The sequence below is a fragment of the Engraulis encrasicolus genome, chromosome 6, assembly GCF_034702125.1.
Source record: "Engraulis encrasicolus isolate BLACKSEA-1 chromosome 6, IST_EnEncr_1.0, whole genome shotgun sequence".
NCBI lineage: Eukaryota > Metazoa > Chordata > Actinopteri > Clupeiformes > Engraulidae > Engraulis > Engraulis encrasicolus.
This window is the reverse complement of record NC_085862.1, coordinates 26121018-26139525: the sequence shown is the minus strand read 5'-3', so window position 1 is coordinate 26139525 and position 18508 is coordinate 26121018. Positions and strand designations below refer to the sequence as shown.

Genomic DNA, 18508 nt, shown 5'->3' with positions numbered 1-18508 from the left:
GCTTTTGAAACTGTCACATCCTCCAACACACTCTCATTTCTCATGTGATTCAGGCGCATATTATTTACACAAATGCTGATGCCATGCCATTGCGTGGTACAGGGGGTTACCAGCCAGCCACAGTGTTCAGAGGAACCCATGGCACTCAGGAGTTACTGGAAGGTAGAGATTTTGCTTGTGCAGGTGTTTGGGAAAGCCAGAGGTGTTTATAGAGTAACTTAAAGCGCACAGCACGTCCAGGGAAAGCCTTCTTAGTCATACGGTACCTCAATATCTGTCATAACCACTATCTGTTTTCCATGACAATCACTATACAGTAGATAACTTACACTGGTTTCACTCTCAATAAGATCTCAGTTAGTGGATAGAGGAGAGATAGACAATCTCTCTCTCTCTCTCTATCACTCACAATGACTGACACACACACACACACACACACACACACACACACACACACACACACACACACACACACACACACACACACACACACACACACACACACACACACACACACACACACACACACACACACACACGCTCTAGCGCTTAAAAAAAAAAAAAAAAACCCTCCATATATGCAACATATGCAATGTAGGTCAGGTCAGAGATAAGGTTTGCTTCAAAGTCATTCAAATCAAGCAGTTTATGAGAAAGAGAGAGAGGGGGAAAATACACGGTGTGCCCTCCACCCAGACACTCAGCACATCGCGTGGCATTCTTCTAAGAGATCAGGAGCACTGATAAGAAATCCTGTATATTTCACACACACACACACGCACACGCACACACACGCACACACACACACACGCACACGCACACACACACACACACACGCACACACACGCACACACACATAGAAATGCACACACAAACAAACACACATCAAAAAAACGTTTGTTCATGTGCTAAGTGCCTTTAAAAATGTAACGCGGTGAACCAGAACATACAGCTCTGTGGCGACGTGGAGGGAGAGAGAGAGAGAGAGTGAGAGAGAGAGAGAGAGAGAGAGAGAGAGAGAGAGAGAGAGAGAGAGAGAGAGAGAGAGAGAGAGAGAGAGCGAGAGCGAGAGAGAGAGAAAGCCAGGGAGGAACTGTTGCGAGGGGCCCGCTTTCAATATCTGTCACAGGTGCTTTTAAGCTTGTCACTCCCTGGTTAACATAAAGACAAGAGGATATGAAACGTGTAGACTGTGTGTGTGCATGCAATGTAATGCATTTGGGGGGTATGAGTGGTATGCTCCAACGATGTCATGCGATGGTTTTGAGACACTTATAATATATGCTTACATGTACATGCCAGTAGGGCTTGACATTGGCAGCTGCCAACCAGCCAACTTGGCTGTGGCTAATAACAATTTCAGTCTCACTAGCCAATTTGACATAACCAGGCTCCGCCCTCGCAGCAACGCAACACCTTTGGTTCTGCTCCGCTACTCGAAGAGATTTGAAAGTCATGATAATCAGGCTAACTTTGACAGGTAACTTGTTTTTAGTGTGACAAATCACAGTAGCTGCATCATCAATTGTATTTACATGAAAGAATATTCTAAAAAAAAAAATCTGACAACAAAAGTCTCTGGCTAGCAGAATGACTAAATGGCTGGTGACTCGTGGAAAACCACTAGCCAAAAGTGGCCAAGAAGCAAAAAAAAGTGAACATAAAGCCCCAGGGCTGGCATAGCGGGTATTTCCCAGAGGGCCCCGCACACTCGTGGGCCCCAATTTTCAGCAATGTAAGAAGTTTTTTTTTCGGGGCCCACCGGTGAGTCAGTTCTGTGCCGCTAATAATGAGGGGCCCCTTAAAGGGACACTGTGCAGGAAATGGTGAAAAAAGGTACTGCAACTATGCTGCTCATTGAAACTGGGCTGCCTATTGCCAAATTTGATCTTTACATGAAGGTTTACTAAGTAATAAACAAATATTTTCTAGTATGGTCCAAGTACAGTCATTTTTGCAGCTAAAATTGGCTATTTTTGGAAATTCAAAATGGCGGACCATGGAGAAGATCCCCCTTTTCATGTATGAAAAGTGCAATTTTTCCAGTCATAATGAATACGTAAAATTTGGTGCTGGTGGTAAGTATTCATGAAAAAGGTAACATTAGTGAATGGGCAGCATGAATTCTGGAAATAAACAACTAAAAATCTCACACAGTGTCCCTTTAAGCCAAAGGTGTCCGGGCCCTATTCCTCCCCCTGCATGACAGACAAGCCATGTTCACGAGGTAACTGGTGGGAGTTGAAGAGGCTCTTGTGGTCTTTTCAGGTTTCACGTCTGGTCTGCTGTGAATGATGCGCAGGGTGGTGGAATACCCAGTGGAGCGGCGGCGGCACTCATGTGCTATCCATCTAGCCTGATTTACAGTTGACACGAATGCAAATAATTTAGTTTGGCTGTGACGGGGGGAAACAAAATCGAATTTACAAAGTGAATCTGTTTTATAAACGGTGAGCTTCTGACGACTGGCTATATATAGTACTTAGGAGTTTGTAATACACTGGATCAGTCACTCCTATCTGGCATGTACAGTAGATATAGAGTCGGTTTATATCTGTGGTACAGACATTCACTTAGCAATACTGACAGGTGCCTGGCCGGGGTTACAGATGAATGACCCATGCCCTATATGTGGAGAAGCGCACATTTTCCATGCAGGCTACAATCTAGTGAAGGACTGAACTTATCCTCTCTCTCTGCTGTTTGAGGAGAGGGAGTGTGTGTATGTGAGAGAGAGAGAGAGAGAGAGAGAGAGAGAGAGAGAGAGAGAGAGAGACAGCTGCAGTAAAGTGCTGTCTATAGACTGGCCCAGAGGGCCACATTTAACATACACATTGGCCAGTCAAACAGCTATCAGGTGGACAAACCATACCATATCTGAAGGATGCTTAACTTAGTTACCCAGCAGAGACTAAGGGCCTCCGCACACCTGCTCCGACAAAGTGCAGAGCACTGCTCCGAAAAAGTTAGATTCCATTGTTTTCAATAGAACCCTGCACACTGGCACCGATGCCCGCAGACATTTGCTAGCCATTAGAGACGGGTTCTATTTTGTCAGAGCCGCCCATTGACTATCCATGCTATGCTGGTGTGAAATTGGGTTTGGGGGTCGGAATTGTGTCGGAAGCGAAAGTGCTCCGCAGTGCTGTCGGAACCAATGTGCGGAGGCCATAACTCCATAACTCCACTATGATTGGAATATGAGTGAAAATGGAGCATATTGGTCTGGTTAGCAGACTCTGTCTTCATTGTTCGCTTTCCTGTTTTGGTCAGCTGAAGTGAGATGGAGAAGTGAGCTTTAGATATTACGTACATGTATGTCAGGCCCAAGCTACTACTGGTGGCAAGAGAGAGAGAGAGAGAGAGAGAGAGAGAGAGAGAGAGAAGGTGACTTAAAGAGGGGAGAGAGACAGTGACAGAGACAGAGAGAGAGGGGGAGAGATAGACAGAGGGGTTAGGAGGATAAGAGTGTGAAGGGTCCACGTGTGTTAATGCAGGATGAATGGTGAATGAATGAGGCTGCTTGTGGGTTAACTCCTCCCCTCTGCTCTGCTCTGAGTAAACAGGCAGCAGATAACAACAGCACTAAGGGGTCTAATTCCACTCTGATAAAAGAGGAGGGGGAGCGGTGTGTGTGTGTGTGTGTGTGTGTGTGTGTGTGTGTGTGTGTGTGTGTGTGTGTGTGTGTGTGTGTGTGTGTGTGTGTGTGTGTGTGTGTGTGTGTGTGTGTCTGACTGACTGACTGACTGAGAGAGAGAGAGAGAGAGAGAGAGAGAGAGAGAGAGAGGAGAGAGAGAGAGAGAGAGAGAGAGAGAGAGAGAGAGAGAGAGAGAGAGAGAGAGAGAGAGAGAGAGAGAGAGACTCACTCATAATAGTATCACAAGCTAATTTTCTTCCATAAGAGTTTTGCATTTTTTGGGTGTAACAGCATTCACACACATTTCAGAACAAATTACTTTCAATGCATTGAAATCTCCACTCTTTCTATATTAATCACCTCCCACCCAACTCACAGTATACGGGGTTTCCCCTTTTCTCATAAAGAATATGAGGCTAAATAGAGTAATAAGCCAACCTGAGAAAACAGTCCAATCCGTCTCATATCTGTGAACACTGTGCAAAAAACCCCAATAATTTCACCTTCTTCAGAGAGTGTGTAGCAAGACCGAAATATAAGTCAGGTGTCTGCACGTAATAAAAACTTAAAAACTAAGCTGCAGTGTATTCCAGCCTCTACTTACAAAGTGATGTTTGTCCGACTTTGATGCACCTGCAAGCTGAGGGCTGAGTCCCAATTAAACTGAAACATCATTTGACATCAGCAGGAGAGATTTAATAACGTGCAAATCTCGTGCAGAGACGAACACATACGTCAATGGTGCACTGTGGTTGCCGTTTTGCACCATCCAATTTCTCGCCTCCCCTCCCCTGTAACCTCAAAAGAGACAGGAAGTGAGCTCACGTGCATTCTAAAGAATTGTTCAAAAGCCACACGCTAAAAAAAAACCCAGAACACATAAGACATGTAGTGTCCCTTGACCACGGAAAAAAGCGAAAAGGTTAGAAAGAAAACGCCATTTTAAGAGGCGCAAGAACTGAGAGGAGACATGACCTAAAACTAATTTCTGTATGGTGTGCTAACACACTCATACTAACCGGAAATAAGACACGACTTATTATGACACAACTTTAAAGGCAGTTGTATAACCAGTGACCACAGATTACAATGTTGCGCTATTGTGTACCTGCAAGCAACATTAGTCACTCCCACACCGTCTGCAATAATGTTTCTGCTTTTATGTCTAAGCTGAGAGCAGCCTGTTCTACTGCAGTGGACTGAGTGGATCTAGCATTATGCATTATGCTATGGAGAATGGTCAAGAGGAACTCTGCAGAATGCTACACAAATGAACCATTTTACTTTAGCTCTCCAATATCTGGGAGAGTAGAGTGTACTCTGTGTAAAACATTGCAGTCAGTTAAATGTAAAAAAGTAAGTAGCCCGCCAGCCTTAAGTTTGTAAGCTAACTCTACTTGAGAAAGCCTTGAGTTGAGTTAACTCTCGAGTTGAGTTAACTTACAAATTTAAGGCAGCAGGGCAACTCACTTTTAAATGTTTATCTGGCTTGCCGTGTTTTACACTACTTACAGTGTATACAACCTTTTTGATTCTGAAGGAAATGAAACACTATGAAGAGGAGAACAGAGGAGCTATGAGAAAAAAGTTGGATAATGTAGTCGCTGCAAAATTTATTAAACGGCACACATTTGGTTCATGAGGTTTTGTCACAAGATAAGAAAAGTGTTTAAAGACCATTGTCAGTCTAAATAAAATTTTGAGTAAATACTGTGCATGTACCTACTGCACTTTGCCTTTTTTGTATGGCAGTATGGCCCTCTCCACTAAATGACACTAAAACTACGACCTCCCTGACTAACAGCATTTTACTGCACTGTCTTACCCTCACAAAGGAACACAACACAGCACAGCATAGCAGATTATGAAATACAGCCTGTGACATTAAATTTGAACATTCATGCACGGTCAGCAATGTGCAACTGAAAAAACTGAGACAGAGAGAGAGAGAGAGAGAGAGAGAGAGAGAGAGAGAGAGAGAGAGAGAGAGAGAGAGAGAGAGAGATGGGGGAGGGGGGGGTGAGAAAGAGACAGAAGAGAGAGTGAGAGAGAGCGAGAGAGAGAGGGGGGGGGCATTTGAGCAACTGACATGACAATATACGTTACCACCCCCACCCCTCACTGTCTCCATCTCTCTTCCTGTCTACATTCCCTCCATTTAGTTCTCCCCTCCTCCACCCCTCAAATGCACACACAAATGCACACACACACACACACACACACACACACACACACACACACACACACACACACACACACACACACACACACACACACACACACACACACACACACACACACACACACCACAGCAGTCTTGATTTACCGCCCTGAGACGGAGACGCCTACTTCATATAGCCACTCATTTCTCTCTTACCCACAGCGTATAGATATACAATTATGTAGGATCTATAGGCTTTTAAATAAAAAGCTCAGCTTTCCTTCTATTTTTTGTTACAGACTTGATGGTGCTTTTGAGGTGACGTGGCAAAGGATTGGCCATTTTGAACAGGACTAACCAGTTGTTTTTCTCAATTTAAAATGGGAGTTGCTGTCAGGGCTGGCCTGGGGGAGAAATAGGGCCTGGGCACTTTTTGGCTTTCAGGGGCTCCTAATAATTAGCGGCGCAGAACTGACTCACCCTTGTGGCATCCTATTTTCAGAAATGTAAAAAAAATATTCTTTTTTTAAACATTTCTGAAAATAAGGGCCCACGAGCGTGCGGGGCCACCGGGAAATGCCCGCTATGCCAGTCCAGCCCTGGTTGCTGGCCCCTGTCTGTCTGTCGCTTCATCATAATCTTACACAATCATGTCTTTGTCTGTGTCTCGCTCTCTCTCTCTCTTGCTCGCTCGTCACAGTGCTGATAAGCAGGTATCCGCGACAGGTTGGCTGACTATGAAGGCCACTGAATGAATAATTTAATGATGCCTCTATGTATGTATGTGTGTGTGTCTAGTCTATCTGGAGTCATCACTGATGCGTGTATGTGTGTGTGGTTAGACCGGTTCCAGGACCACTGATATCAAGCCGGTTGTTTCACGCCGTTGCTTTTATGAGAACGCCAAGTCCTTTTTCCTTATCACCGGCATGTCATGTCCTGCTGCCACTGTGGGTAGCCAAAAAAAACAAAAAAAACAAGCGGGCAGCGAGAGGTCAGGCAGCCCACAATCACATGTGTGGAAAAGTACACAAGATTAAAAAATGCCCACCTGCGATATCAGACACACATGTACATATGACATGAGTGTGGCCTTTTTCTGAACCAAAGTGAAATGGATGGCATGCTATTGCTTACATAGAATGTCATCTGTTCAAACCGTTTTTGGAGGGTAATCTTACTTCATTGGGGTGTCATGTATGTGACATGTTTAACATGAAGGGAGAGTCTAACCACTGGTTGGACATACAGTGCGGTGGAGCAACCTGACAAAAACAGCCACAAGAACTCAGGGGAAAAAAATCAAGATCAGAATTTTTTTTTACAGAAATTGGTTTGAGAATTTAGAGCCACATGGGCTATAACACAGACAAAAAATCTTGGACTCCTAGGAGGAGTCATGTCTTGGAGAAAAAAACAAAAAGTGTTAGGAGGAGGAGAATGAATGTCTCTGACAAGCCCGGGAGGGAGGAAAGGAAAATGGGTCGGATCAGCTGCTAGGGATTCCCATATGGCAGCGACCCAAAGAGTGAAATCCCTTTTCCTCCACTTCTTCCACTCCTCCTTTTCCTCTTCCACTCCTCCACCTCTTCCACTCTGTTCTACCCCTCTTTCCTCTGGCAGCCAGAGTGGACGGACGGAGGGAGAAGCAGCAGAAACACTCTTGTCTGCATGCCAGACACGCTCGTGAATATGTGGGTTTTGGCAAAAGCACAGCTGAAAGCCAGCCAATTCTGCGTACTACGCTTCCTCTCCGAGTGACACAGAAAGACTGGATGCCAAGAGAGGAGGGCTGGGCTGGGCTGGGGCCGCGCGCGCTCTGTTTTGTAATCAGCAAGGAAGGAAGGAACGCAACACACACACACACACACACGCACACACATACACGCACACACACATACACACACACACACACACACACACAAGCACGCACGCACGCACGCACACATACATACACACACATACACACACATGCACACACGCACACGATTCTGGGAATCTCTGAAACAGCAGCTGAAGGGAATGCGGAGGAAATTACATGTAAAAATATGCCTGAATGACAACAGGAGTGGCTCACTGACTGTACTGCGCTGCGTATCAAGGTCGCCGTCTCTCCCTCTTATTACCTCCGCCAAGGAGGTTGTGTTTTTGGTCATGTTATGTTAGTTTGTCTGTTTGTCTGTCAGAGGGATAACTCAAAAAGCTATTATTAACAGATTTTGATGGAATTTTGTGGATCTGTTGGAATTTTGACATTCCAGTTTCTAACTCTACAAAAACAAGCCAGAAAGACTTTTAAAAATTGTGGGTGTATAATAGCCAAATGTTCTAGCCTATTAAACAGCGTACTTGGTGGAGTGCCTTTCTAGTTCTATTCTATGTCTCTCTCTCTCTCTCTCTCTCTCTCTCTCTCTCTCTCTCTCTCTCTCTCTCTCTCTCGCTCTCTCTCTCTCTCTCTCTCTGTGTATATAAACATACTGTAAAAACACCATACTCATATAACCCATAGGCCACATACATCCACCCTTTTTTGCATAAAATGCATTCCCTCCGCTCTCCTCTTACTGAATTTGTTTACATATAGTTCCAGCGTGGACACTAATGTGTAAATCCCCTTTAAACATAAAGTAAACCTTGGACTCTCAGCTAGGGGTGGGGGGTGAAAATGGACTTTGCGTTTGTCATTACCTGTAGCAGAAACAAGAGACTGTGTAAAACTGGGGAACAATAGGTGAGGAAGCATAAGGGTATGTAGCTACCCAATAGAGATAGCTATGCTATAGACACATTGGTGTAATGTCTCTTAGGTGTTACTGGGTCAGTTACAAAAAAGGGGGGGGGCTTCGCAACTGCACGCCAGTCTCCAACGGTTACAAGCGTTCTAAGATTTCATCGGGTTTCAGGAGTATTCCGTGACATGTACAGACAATGCTAAGCCCATCTCAACAGGCCGATCTGTTCTCCCTGTTATCCATCAGTGACGATAAATAAAAGGGCTCACAAAAGCATTTGATAACCGCGTCTTATAAAAGCAGGCAGCTGACTCGACCTGTTGGGCAGGCTCTAAGGAGGATAACCTTTCGCACATACCCAACAAACAGGACTTATGGCTATAAACTACTTACATTCTCCTGACTCCCAGCAAACGGCTGCTTTATAATGTGAAACACAATCATTGACGTAATCACACTGAAAGAAGACACACACTGCTTATTTTTGTTTTTTTACATCAACCAAGCTATATGTATTTGGATAGGGAAATACATTATTTTCATCCCCATCACACATTGGGCTATAAAATGATCCATATAGTTTGATTAACCCATTTTAGCCTGGAGCGACATATACGCAGCATTCAGGCTTTTGAGATTTGAGGGTTTTTATTTAAAATGTGGGTATGTTAGAGCTGAATGAACACATGCTAATGAAAAATGAGGGTCCTAGCTTTTAAATGCAACATATTCCATGTGTTTATGTGCTTCAGAGACTGAGATATTTAGGTTTTAATAGGCAGAGAGCACCTTTTCCTAAAAAGGGCTTAGGCTAAAATGGATTAATTATTGCGTCTCTAAGGAGGGCTGCTTTATAACACTGAGGTATCTAGGGGTGGGTCCCGGCCACAGAACAGAATGACTACTACACCCCACGAAACATCCATGGAAACCACAGTCAAGGAAAAAAAACACACAAACGCCTACATTAAGCTACATAACTGTAAAAAAAACCCTTCCCTTCTCAAGGAAGGTACATACCAAAACATCTTATCAGTCCACAAGTCATGTTACAGGAAAGCACATCATGAGAAGTACATGATAAACACTAAACAATATCTCCACATGTGGCACAGCCTGATATCTCCAACTCAACGCTCTCATCATGTCAGTGGCCATACATGTACATTCAGCTTTGAGAGCACAGCCACACCATGTATTCTGTCACAACTGTTTTAGTGTATTGAATCCAACAAAATGTGTATATCACTGACTGTTATTGTCCACTGAATGTGTTGATTCAGGTGTCTCACTCAAAGAAAATTGTTACAAGTCATCACATTTCATATGACATGATTAAAAAAGTGTACCAAAGACCAATCAAAACGATTGTTCACCAGTTTAATAGATAAACGTGTGTGATAAATGTGTGCAGTTTAAGCTTAGTCCTGTCTGTAATTCATCTCACTACTAAGCCTCAAACAGCACCCCGATTAGCACAGACCCCAAGAGCACAGACATGTCTCAGTGTCCTACTGAATCCACTAATGTGTGAGAAAACAATACAACTCTCTGATTAAACAAAAAAAAAGATCCCATTGACTTGATCAGGGACCCCACTCCGGTGGTGACATTACACTGCATTAAACGCACTGCATTCCAGGCATAATTTCCATGGGCAAAAAACACAAGCAGCACACAGTGATATAAAGCGTTTCTTTCTAACAAGGCATGTTATTCATCAGCCGGCCGTTCAGGCCCTTCATTATGCAAAGACATGCAGGCAGCGCCTCTCTCTCAGCCCCTTGGTCTTGATCGCTGGCCATACGTTTCTAATCCAGCAAACTCCCAATCTCCCAGCCCTGGAGTAAATAATCCCTTCACTCTGCTCTGAGACTGCTATGGCTCTCTCTCTCTCCCGCTCACCCCTCTCCTCTCCTCAGCACACACTTGAACTACAGAGAGGGGGGTGTTTTAGTCGCTTTTGGGAAGTATGTGTCAGATATTTACAAGGAAAGTCATTCGATTTATTCTAACTCAGTTTTTTTTTCTTTCCTTTCCTGTCACGCCAGTCTGGTAGGCCTACATTAAAGATGTGAAAAGGGCCTTGTGGGGTGAAAGGCTGAAGGTGGAAGGTAGAAGGTGATGAAACATTGCGGATTTCCACAGACTGCGACACAGGCAGAACGGTATTGTGACAATAGAGATGCTACATTAATTTATTTACAGTATATGTGGCACAATGCAAGGCCATGAGCTCCCCCTTTACCAATGTTTCTCACACAGCACATTTAGTGGCGCTTACTCATTACATATGCCTCTTATCCACTGCCGGTTTTCTGGTAGGCCTATAGCTCGACACAGCGCGACTCGGCCGCCACCTTTTGCTTTTCGATTGGGCACGACACAGCTCAATTGAAGAGTAAAAAGTGGCGGCCGAGTCGCGCTGTGTTAAGCTGTAGGCCTAACAGAAAACCAGCAGTGGAAAAGAGTAGGGGTGGTACGGTTCACAAAAGACACGATTCGGTCCATGTCACGGTTTCAAGGTCACGGTTTTCGGTTTTGTACGGTTCTGTTTTTTTTTTTTTTTATAAATAAAATGTATTATGCACTGGAAATGTATAATATAAAAATTAGAATGAAAATGTAAGCTTATCATGTTGAATTTGACTTCATTTAACCTGTAACAAGGTGAAGTTACTGAAAGAGGAAAGATATCAATGATTTTAACATGCTTCCATTTATTTCACAAAAAAGGAGAACTAAGTCCTAACTTTTAAGTTGACAAATATTCAAATATTACATACTATAACACATTTGACGTGTAAAAATAAAACAGCTACACTCCTGTAGGCAATGGGACCATTAGGTCAGTGCAGTATGACTATTTTGGTTAATGACACATTGAGAACGAATTGACTTTTATTTTGATACCGCTTTCTGCGAGTTTTGCGCTTAGGATGAATCAGCTGCTTCCTATCATGAAACTGCCGGCCGTGAGAAGCATAGAAGTAAAATCAGAAGTCAAATTCAATTTTAAGTGAACAAGTGAGAGGGTTAAGTTATGTTAAAATGTAAAAGTTAAGGTAACAAATAATTTAAAAAGATCGTTTTTTTTTAGAAGTATACAATACACAAGAATGTTTCAAAAAACTGAAGCTGAGACTGTTAAAACAGTCAAATTTTATTTTGGTTATAGTGTTAAAAATCAATATTAACTAGGCAACAGCACAAAGTTCCCTTCATTCCATCAGAGTTTAGCTGGCTACATATCAGGAATACAGTTGATTCCAGTTAAGGACAGCGCAGTGAATCTGGTGGATATGTTCAATTATCTCGCATTTTGCCGTCTGGAATCCCCATTCAATGTCACGTGGATATCGCCTACACTAGGCTACTGTAACCTAAGTCATAGTCTACTTTGTTCTGCTAATGTGTCATTTTTTTGTAAATTAATGTTCATTTAATTTAAATTGGTCAGAATAAAGGCTGGGGGCAGTCGCTTGCGTTAACGTGGAGAGAGAGGGGGGAAAGGGAGACGCTGCTGACCGACCTGCACTTGCGCAGGCTACTGTAGCCTAGTCAGCTGGTGCATGCTGTTACATTATGCCTTTCAGTTGGCTGATAAAAATCAGTCTTTCCACACTCAATATCCTACGTAGTCTTTGTGTTGTATGCTTGTAAAAGTAGTAGGATTTTAATTGCGTCGTCCGCCGGTGGCTTTTTTTTTTTGGAAACCGTGGGCACCGTGCGATTGCGCACTACCCCGTTCCGTGACATGCAAACCGTACGGTTTCGGTTTGCTACGCAAACCGTACCATACATAGAAAAGAGGCATTAGAGTAAGACACTATAATAGAGTGTTGAATTCTACTTTACCTGTTGAATCAGTGTTAATTCAAAAGTCAGAGAGTCAAATGTTTACCTCCTCGGTAGATTGTGTCGTTAAGTGTTGAATTAACACTGCAGCATTTACTCTGCCTGAACACACCAGCAGTGACAGAGAGCAAAGACTACTACAAATACTCGTCAGTGCTATCAGACTTCTCGTTACGTCTAGCTAGCAGCCTGTTTCTCTACATCTGGCCAGAACTGACACAGCCTTTTCAGGTGAAGAGCCAAACATCTTGCATCTCCAAAAAGAAGTCAAGTTGCTTACATACAACTAAACCCATTTAGCAAACATGATCTGGTTAACAAGAACTCTTCAGACATCTTGAGTGACCTGGTCCCTGAGTAGCAGGAACAGACAGGGCTATGAGGTTGGACCAGGCTATTTATGTCCAAAACATCTGTAAAAAGATAATGATCTAAAAAAAAGAACGTAAATGACGGCTCTTATCCATGCCTTGTTATTTCACTTTGTTGACACTACATGGGTGTGCAAGACTAAAACCTGACCGTTTCACTTCTGCGTCCAAAAAAAAGGAGGTGTAAACTAGAGGAGTACCACCGCTGTTTGCCCAGAACGCCTATTGCATAACAATACAGGCGCGCACGGCACTCATCTGGTGCCAGCGAAAACCACATTTGCCAACAAGTGTTGGCAAATGCCCAGCACAAACAATTCAGCCTGTCGCTGTGTAGTAGTGCACTAGTAAGACAGACAGTCAGTCAGTCAGCGTTCACTTACAGGAAACCACATTTATTGTCATGGTGCCCGGTAATAGGGCAGCAGCTGTAGCCTACAGGTCATTCTTCTGGACCACAGGCAGGGGCAGCATGACAAGCACCTCCTGTAGTACTGTACAGTAATGTACTGTATATGTTCCCAAGATCCTGTAGCTTTATCGGAATTTAAGAATCACAGTTTTAGCGAGACTTTTGGCTACTTTTCCACACATTTCATTACTAAGCAAGCCAAAGCACCAAAACAATTGGCAGCACCAGACCACACACTGTAACATTTAGCAAGATCAGTCCTTAAGATGGCGTGATGCTAATGCCTTTAATAAGGCACTAGAGCTCAGTGGGAAAGACTTTTATCATACATGCCTGGCCATTTGGTTGTATTTGTAAATGACAAGCCTATTAATCTGGCATAATGCTATTACGGCAGATTAGGGGGGTAACCTAGTCAAACGTGTTCTGTAGGCTCTGTAGGCGTACAAGTCGTATTTAGACCACATTCCAACAGAGTAATTAAATAATTGGGGCAGTGGCTCAGGAGTCAAATACTTCTGAGGAGAAAGATATAGTATCCCATGGCGTCTACCAAAGTTTAGGGGGTCTACAGGAATCCACAAAATTAGGCAGAGAAGTTTAACAGGCAAACCAAAGATCACAGTAATTTAACCGTCTCCAACAGTATTTATTTAGTCTGTTCTGAAGGGCACCTTATGCTGGTCATCCTTTGCCATTTTGACATCTGGCAATGGTGGCCTAGGTTACAGTGGTGTAACCTATATGTTAGTCTACTGCATATTAATTCTTTATTAGCAGCAGACAGGACACCACAACAAAAGGAGTGTGAAAATGCACTATCTCCCTATCCCACTCCAACTCCACAACGCAACCCCCCTCATTTAGCACATCTTATCAGGAAATGCCTCCATATTCAGAGGACATTTCTGTAAGGCCTGGCTGGGTTGGTGCCCATGTGATCACTTTTACAAAAAATAAAAAAACATGTGTTCCATGTGTCTGCCTATCACTATCAGCACTGAATGCACTACTTCGGTGGTGCCTCAGCTATTAAAATAAGAACTGAAAGTCTCTGTGTTGACGAGAAGTGCAGGATATATTTTATACAACAAGGAAATGATCTTAAGAATTCTCAATCTGCGTAGGCCTCCACAAACAAGATTATACAGTGTTCGGAGGGGGAGGGAATTCATTATATTTGCTCACATTGAAGGGGGTCCTCTGGCTTGTGCACTATGGAAAAGCCAAATGCAAACAAGAAATGAAGGGATCGATAACAAAAAATGAAACAAATATGGGGAGGGAAGAGGAGGCTATTCACCATGGAAAGCAAAGTGGCATTCTATCTGACATAGTCCACTACATTCAGAAGTAGTATCTGGGTATCTTTGCTGTACCAGAATGTTGTTGTGGTTGAAAAGTTAAAAACGCATTCATATCATTCACATCTGGTGCTGTTTCACTTCAGTTCAAAACACATCCCCCCGACTTGACTAGCCTACGTCTGGCAGCATATGGACAACAGGCAATGCGCGAGCACTAGACGTTGCCGTAGTTTCTAGTAAAGCCTGGCGTGTGATGGTGTTGTTTCTGGATGATTTAAAGTCAAACGCTGCATTGTTATGTTTTCGTGTTCAGTGTAAACAGTTAACAATAACAGTGACCACTTCACCATTCACATTCTGCGCTATAAAGCTTAGCGACACCCAGGATAAATCGAACAAAAGTGATTTAGGGAGAATTAATAGACACGGTTATTCCATGCGTAATCAGCTGTGTGCTGTGGTAGAGACTGCTTATAAACATTCAAACATGTCACGTTGTAAGTTAAAATATAATACAGGCCACGAATATGACTACTCAAAACGGACATTTTAAAAGGAATTGAAGAAATCCAATGATAGACAAATTATAAATATTCTGTAACCGACACGCGTCATGCTGGGGATAACCATGTAATTATAGTACTATAACCAACATTAGCTTTTGACGTTGTCTCTCCCACCTTTGTATCGCTTGACATTCGTGGCTAAAGTGAAAAAACAAAGGCAAAAGCATTAGCATTTCAACATTCTACTGCTACCACTCTTTCAACGCGCTTCAATGTGGCTAACAAGGGGAAATAAACTTACCAATTTTGCTTCCGTTTTGTTTTCACACTCTTGGGAACCGGAAGAAACATTCCTGATTTCCCAGTGAAAATGTAGCTCTATGTGCACTTACTGCTTACAAGTAAATGCATAGAATTAGATATACTCAACGTGTCACTCTTATAAGTCCTATGAACTCCATCTAATTCGATATCAAAGTATGGCTTGATTTAGTGGTAACTGCATCTTTGCCCTATCTAAGGCGTGCTCACGGTCGCAGAGTCAAATCATTGGTTGACAAACATCAATCAGATGCAAATTCCTAACCTCTGAATCAGCACGGTCCAGCCTCCCTGATTAACTAGGAATCGTCATCAAATACCAAATTGTGACGGCGTCAGGACATGTGCCAAGTATTTTTCTTATCGTCCATTCACATGTAACATATGATTACTAACGATTGCCTAAGCAAAGTATTTTTTCAACATGCAGTATAATTTAACATGTAATACCAGAGTGGAATATGATATCAAAAACATGCTCAACATATACGCACCATTTGTAGATCCCCCCTTTCATCCCCTTTACGCACAACCTGCTCGATACCAATATTTTGGCGACGTTCCCTTGGTTAATGATCCCTGTTAACCCTTTCGTGTCTGGATGTCTCGCTGTGTGTAGGTCGACACACCATAACATGATTGAAGTGGTAACACCACAACTACTCCTATTTAGGCACGGCCAGATGTTTTTGCCAGCAAATGCGTAAGGAGACGTCAATCAACGACATAAAAGGAATGGTTGATTTCTTATGGCACAATCATCTTAGGGGTCAGTATTTGTCAAATTCCTTGAAGTGTCTTTTGCTGTTATGAAGACAGCTTAGCAGAGGGCCAACAGTGAATTATTTATCACATAGACCTGACCTCCTCCATCCATTTCCTACACAAGCCTATCATTTATTCATGACGCCTTAATCACATTGTTAGAAGATGCCTCCACGCAACAGCACAAGCACAACAGCCATGAGTCAAAGCACATTAGTACAGCTTGTCTAGGAGAAGTAAGACACAAAACCTTATACTTGTTCTGAATCACCAAGCCTTGTGTTATATATCCCACCCTTACCTCTCCCTACACCTGCATCCATGGCTGTAGTGCCCTGAGCAAGGCACCTGACCCCACATTGCTCCAGGGACTGTAACCAATAACCTGTAACATAGGCTACATGTCACTTTGAATAAAAAAGTGTCATGTAAGTGTAATGTGATGTAATGTAATGTAATGCAATGTAATGTAATAAAGTATTTTAGCCCATGAGGCCTTTCTGGCCTTATGCGCCCTGAAGTGATATGCGTAGTTAACATTATCATCTGTACTCCACATTCTATACTTGTATTGTAAATGATTCATTATGAACTGTACATTTTTTGTTTCTACGTTTGTTTATTTAAAAAGAAACATCAAAGAACACCCAAATCAATTTGACCAATGCAAAAACGCACGGTATAATACCAGTTACTCTGATGACCCCTAGTGGGCATATACTGCACTTGACTCATAGGCTGTTTACTTTCGTCATACCCTCCTCTATGCCATTTCCTGTCATTGTTGAGATTAGATACCATGTCCATTTCCTTGAAGGAGTGCCATTGTGTTGCTTTGAAATGCTGAGCTGGTGTGTATAGCCCCATCCATTTGTCTCCATCTTGTTATTTGACCTTTCATTCGTTCTTTCTTTTGTTCTTTCTTTCTTTCTTTCTTTCTTTCTTTCTTTCTTTCTTTCTTTCTTTCTTTCTTTTTTTACCATCCAAGAAAAGACTGACAGGCAGTCTGGTTTTTCCTGATACTCTAAAAATAAATAATTTTATTCACAAACAAACAGCACATACTGTAAGCATTTATATGCAGGAAACATGGGCACACACGTACACCTTGTTACACATGTGCTGGAGGTGTAACTTACTACACAAGAGTAAATCACTACTGCCATCACTTATGATAACTCACAAGATATTAGTTGTGGGGGTGCTGTGACACAGTGCACTTAGACATCATACCATGAAGGGGTATGCTGACCACGGGGACCCAGGTTCGAACCCGGCATGTCTAACAGAGGCCAACGAGAAGAGTGTGTGGTGTGGAACGTTAGTAAACCTCCCTACCGAAGCCTCAATACAGTGCGGTAGTGCTGGGCTATCGGACCAGCCCTTTAGCTCTGTGGTCTCGTACTGTGCCTCCCAGTGCCGAACCAATGCCTTGACAAGGTGGCGAGATGGCGGCCCCGAGGGGAACGAACTGTGCAGGAACACCTCTTACACCTGGGTCACTTCCCAATCCAACTCCACCTTTCTCTCCCACTCATTTCCTGTCATCTCCTCATTGACTTGATTGTCAAACAAAAGCATAAAAATCCCGGGGGAAAAAAGAAAAGATTTTAGTTGCAAACAACTGTATTTCTTTTGGCTAAGAAGCAACCTCTCTTTCGAGCTGGATGAATAAGAATGTTCACAGACTGTTAATACATGTAAGGTATCAGACCTCGTGTCACTACAGCAAACCTCTCAGCGTCAGATTTACTGTAAATATTAATTTTGGCTGTTGTAGTCAAAACAACTCATTAGATTGCTAAAAATGGGTCACATGCTTTTTTCAATTCGGAATTTATTTATTTTAATTCTGAACAAAGCTTAATTCCGCTTTGAAAACATCATGTAAACACCTCTGAATTTTGAATTAAAGGAAAGATCAAAGTCGATGGAATTATTCATTCTGAATTCAAAACATGTAAACATAGTGATATTCTCTCTCAATGCCTGAGGGACTGGTCTTGACTGGAAATGCCCGGCTTTATTTTACCCCAGTGCAGCCCTGGTTATGAGTATCTCTGTCCTGTCATGTTCGTTATGAAAGCCCATCGGGAAACTCCAACTCCCATTGTGACACAGCACTATGTCTCACCCGTGCAAGGGGCAGCCCTCAATGGCACCCCAAGGGAGCAGTGCGGTGGGACGGTACCATGCTCAGGGTACCTCAGTCATGGAGGAGGATGTGGGAGAGCACAGGTTAATTACTCCCCCCACCAACCTGGTGGGTCGGGAGTCGAACCAGCAACCTTTGGGTTACAAGTCTGACACCCAAACCGCTTAACCATGACTGCCCTTATGAGACATTTTGCACCTCAGTCCTGTCATGTTGGTGATGAGACACAGCATCTCAGTCCTGTCATGTTGGTGATGAGACACAGCATCTCAGTCCTGTCATG

At 43.1% G+C, this 18508-nt stretch overlaps 1 protein-coding gene across 3 annotated transcripts in view; it reads right to left on the bottom strand.

Moving 5' to 3' along the window:
• arid3a (AT-rich interactive domain 3A) overlaps window positions 1–15481 on the bottom strand; it is a 62953-nt gene extending 47472 nt beyond the window's left edge. For 2 of the 3 annotated variants that reach the window (XM_063201043.1, XM_063201045.1), the window contains exon 1: window positions 15286–15481. The gene's annotated coding sequence lies outside the window, so the exon portion shown is untranslated. Of the gene's footprint in view, window positions 1–15158; window positions 15183–15285 lie in introns of all 3 variants that reach the window. The other variant, XM_063201044.1, reaches the window with a different exon arrangement.
• Window positions 15482–18508: the final 3027 nt, after the last annotated feature.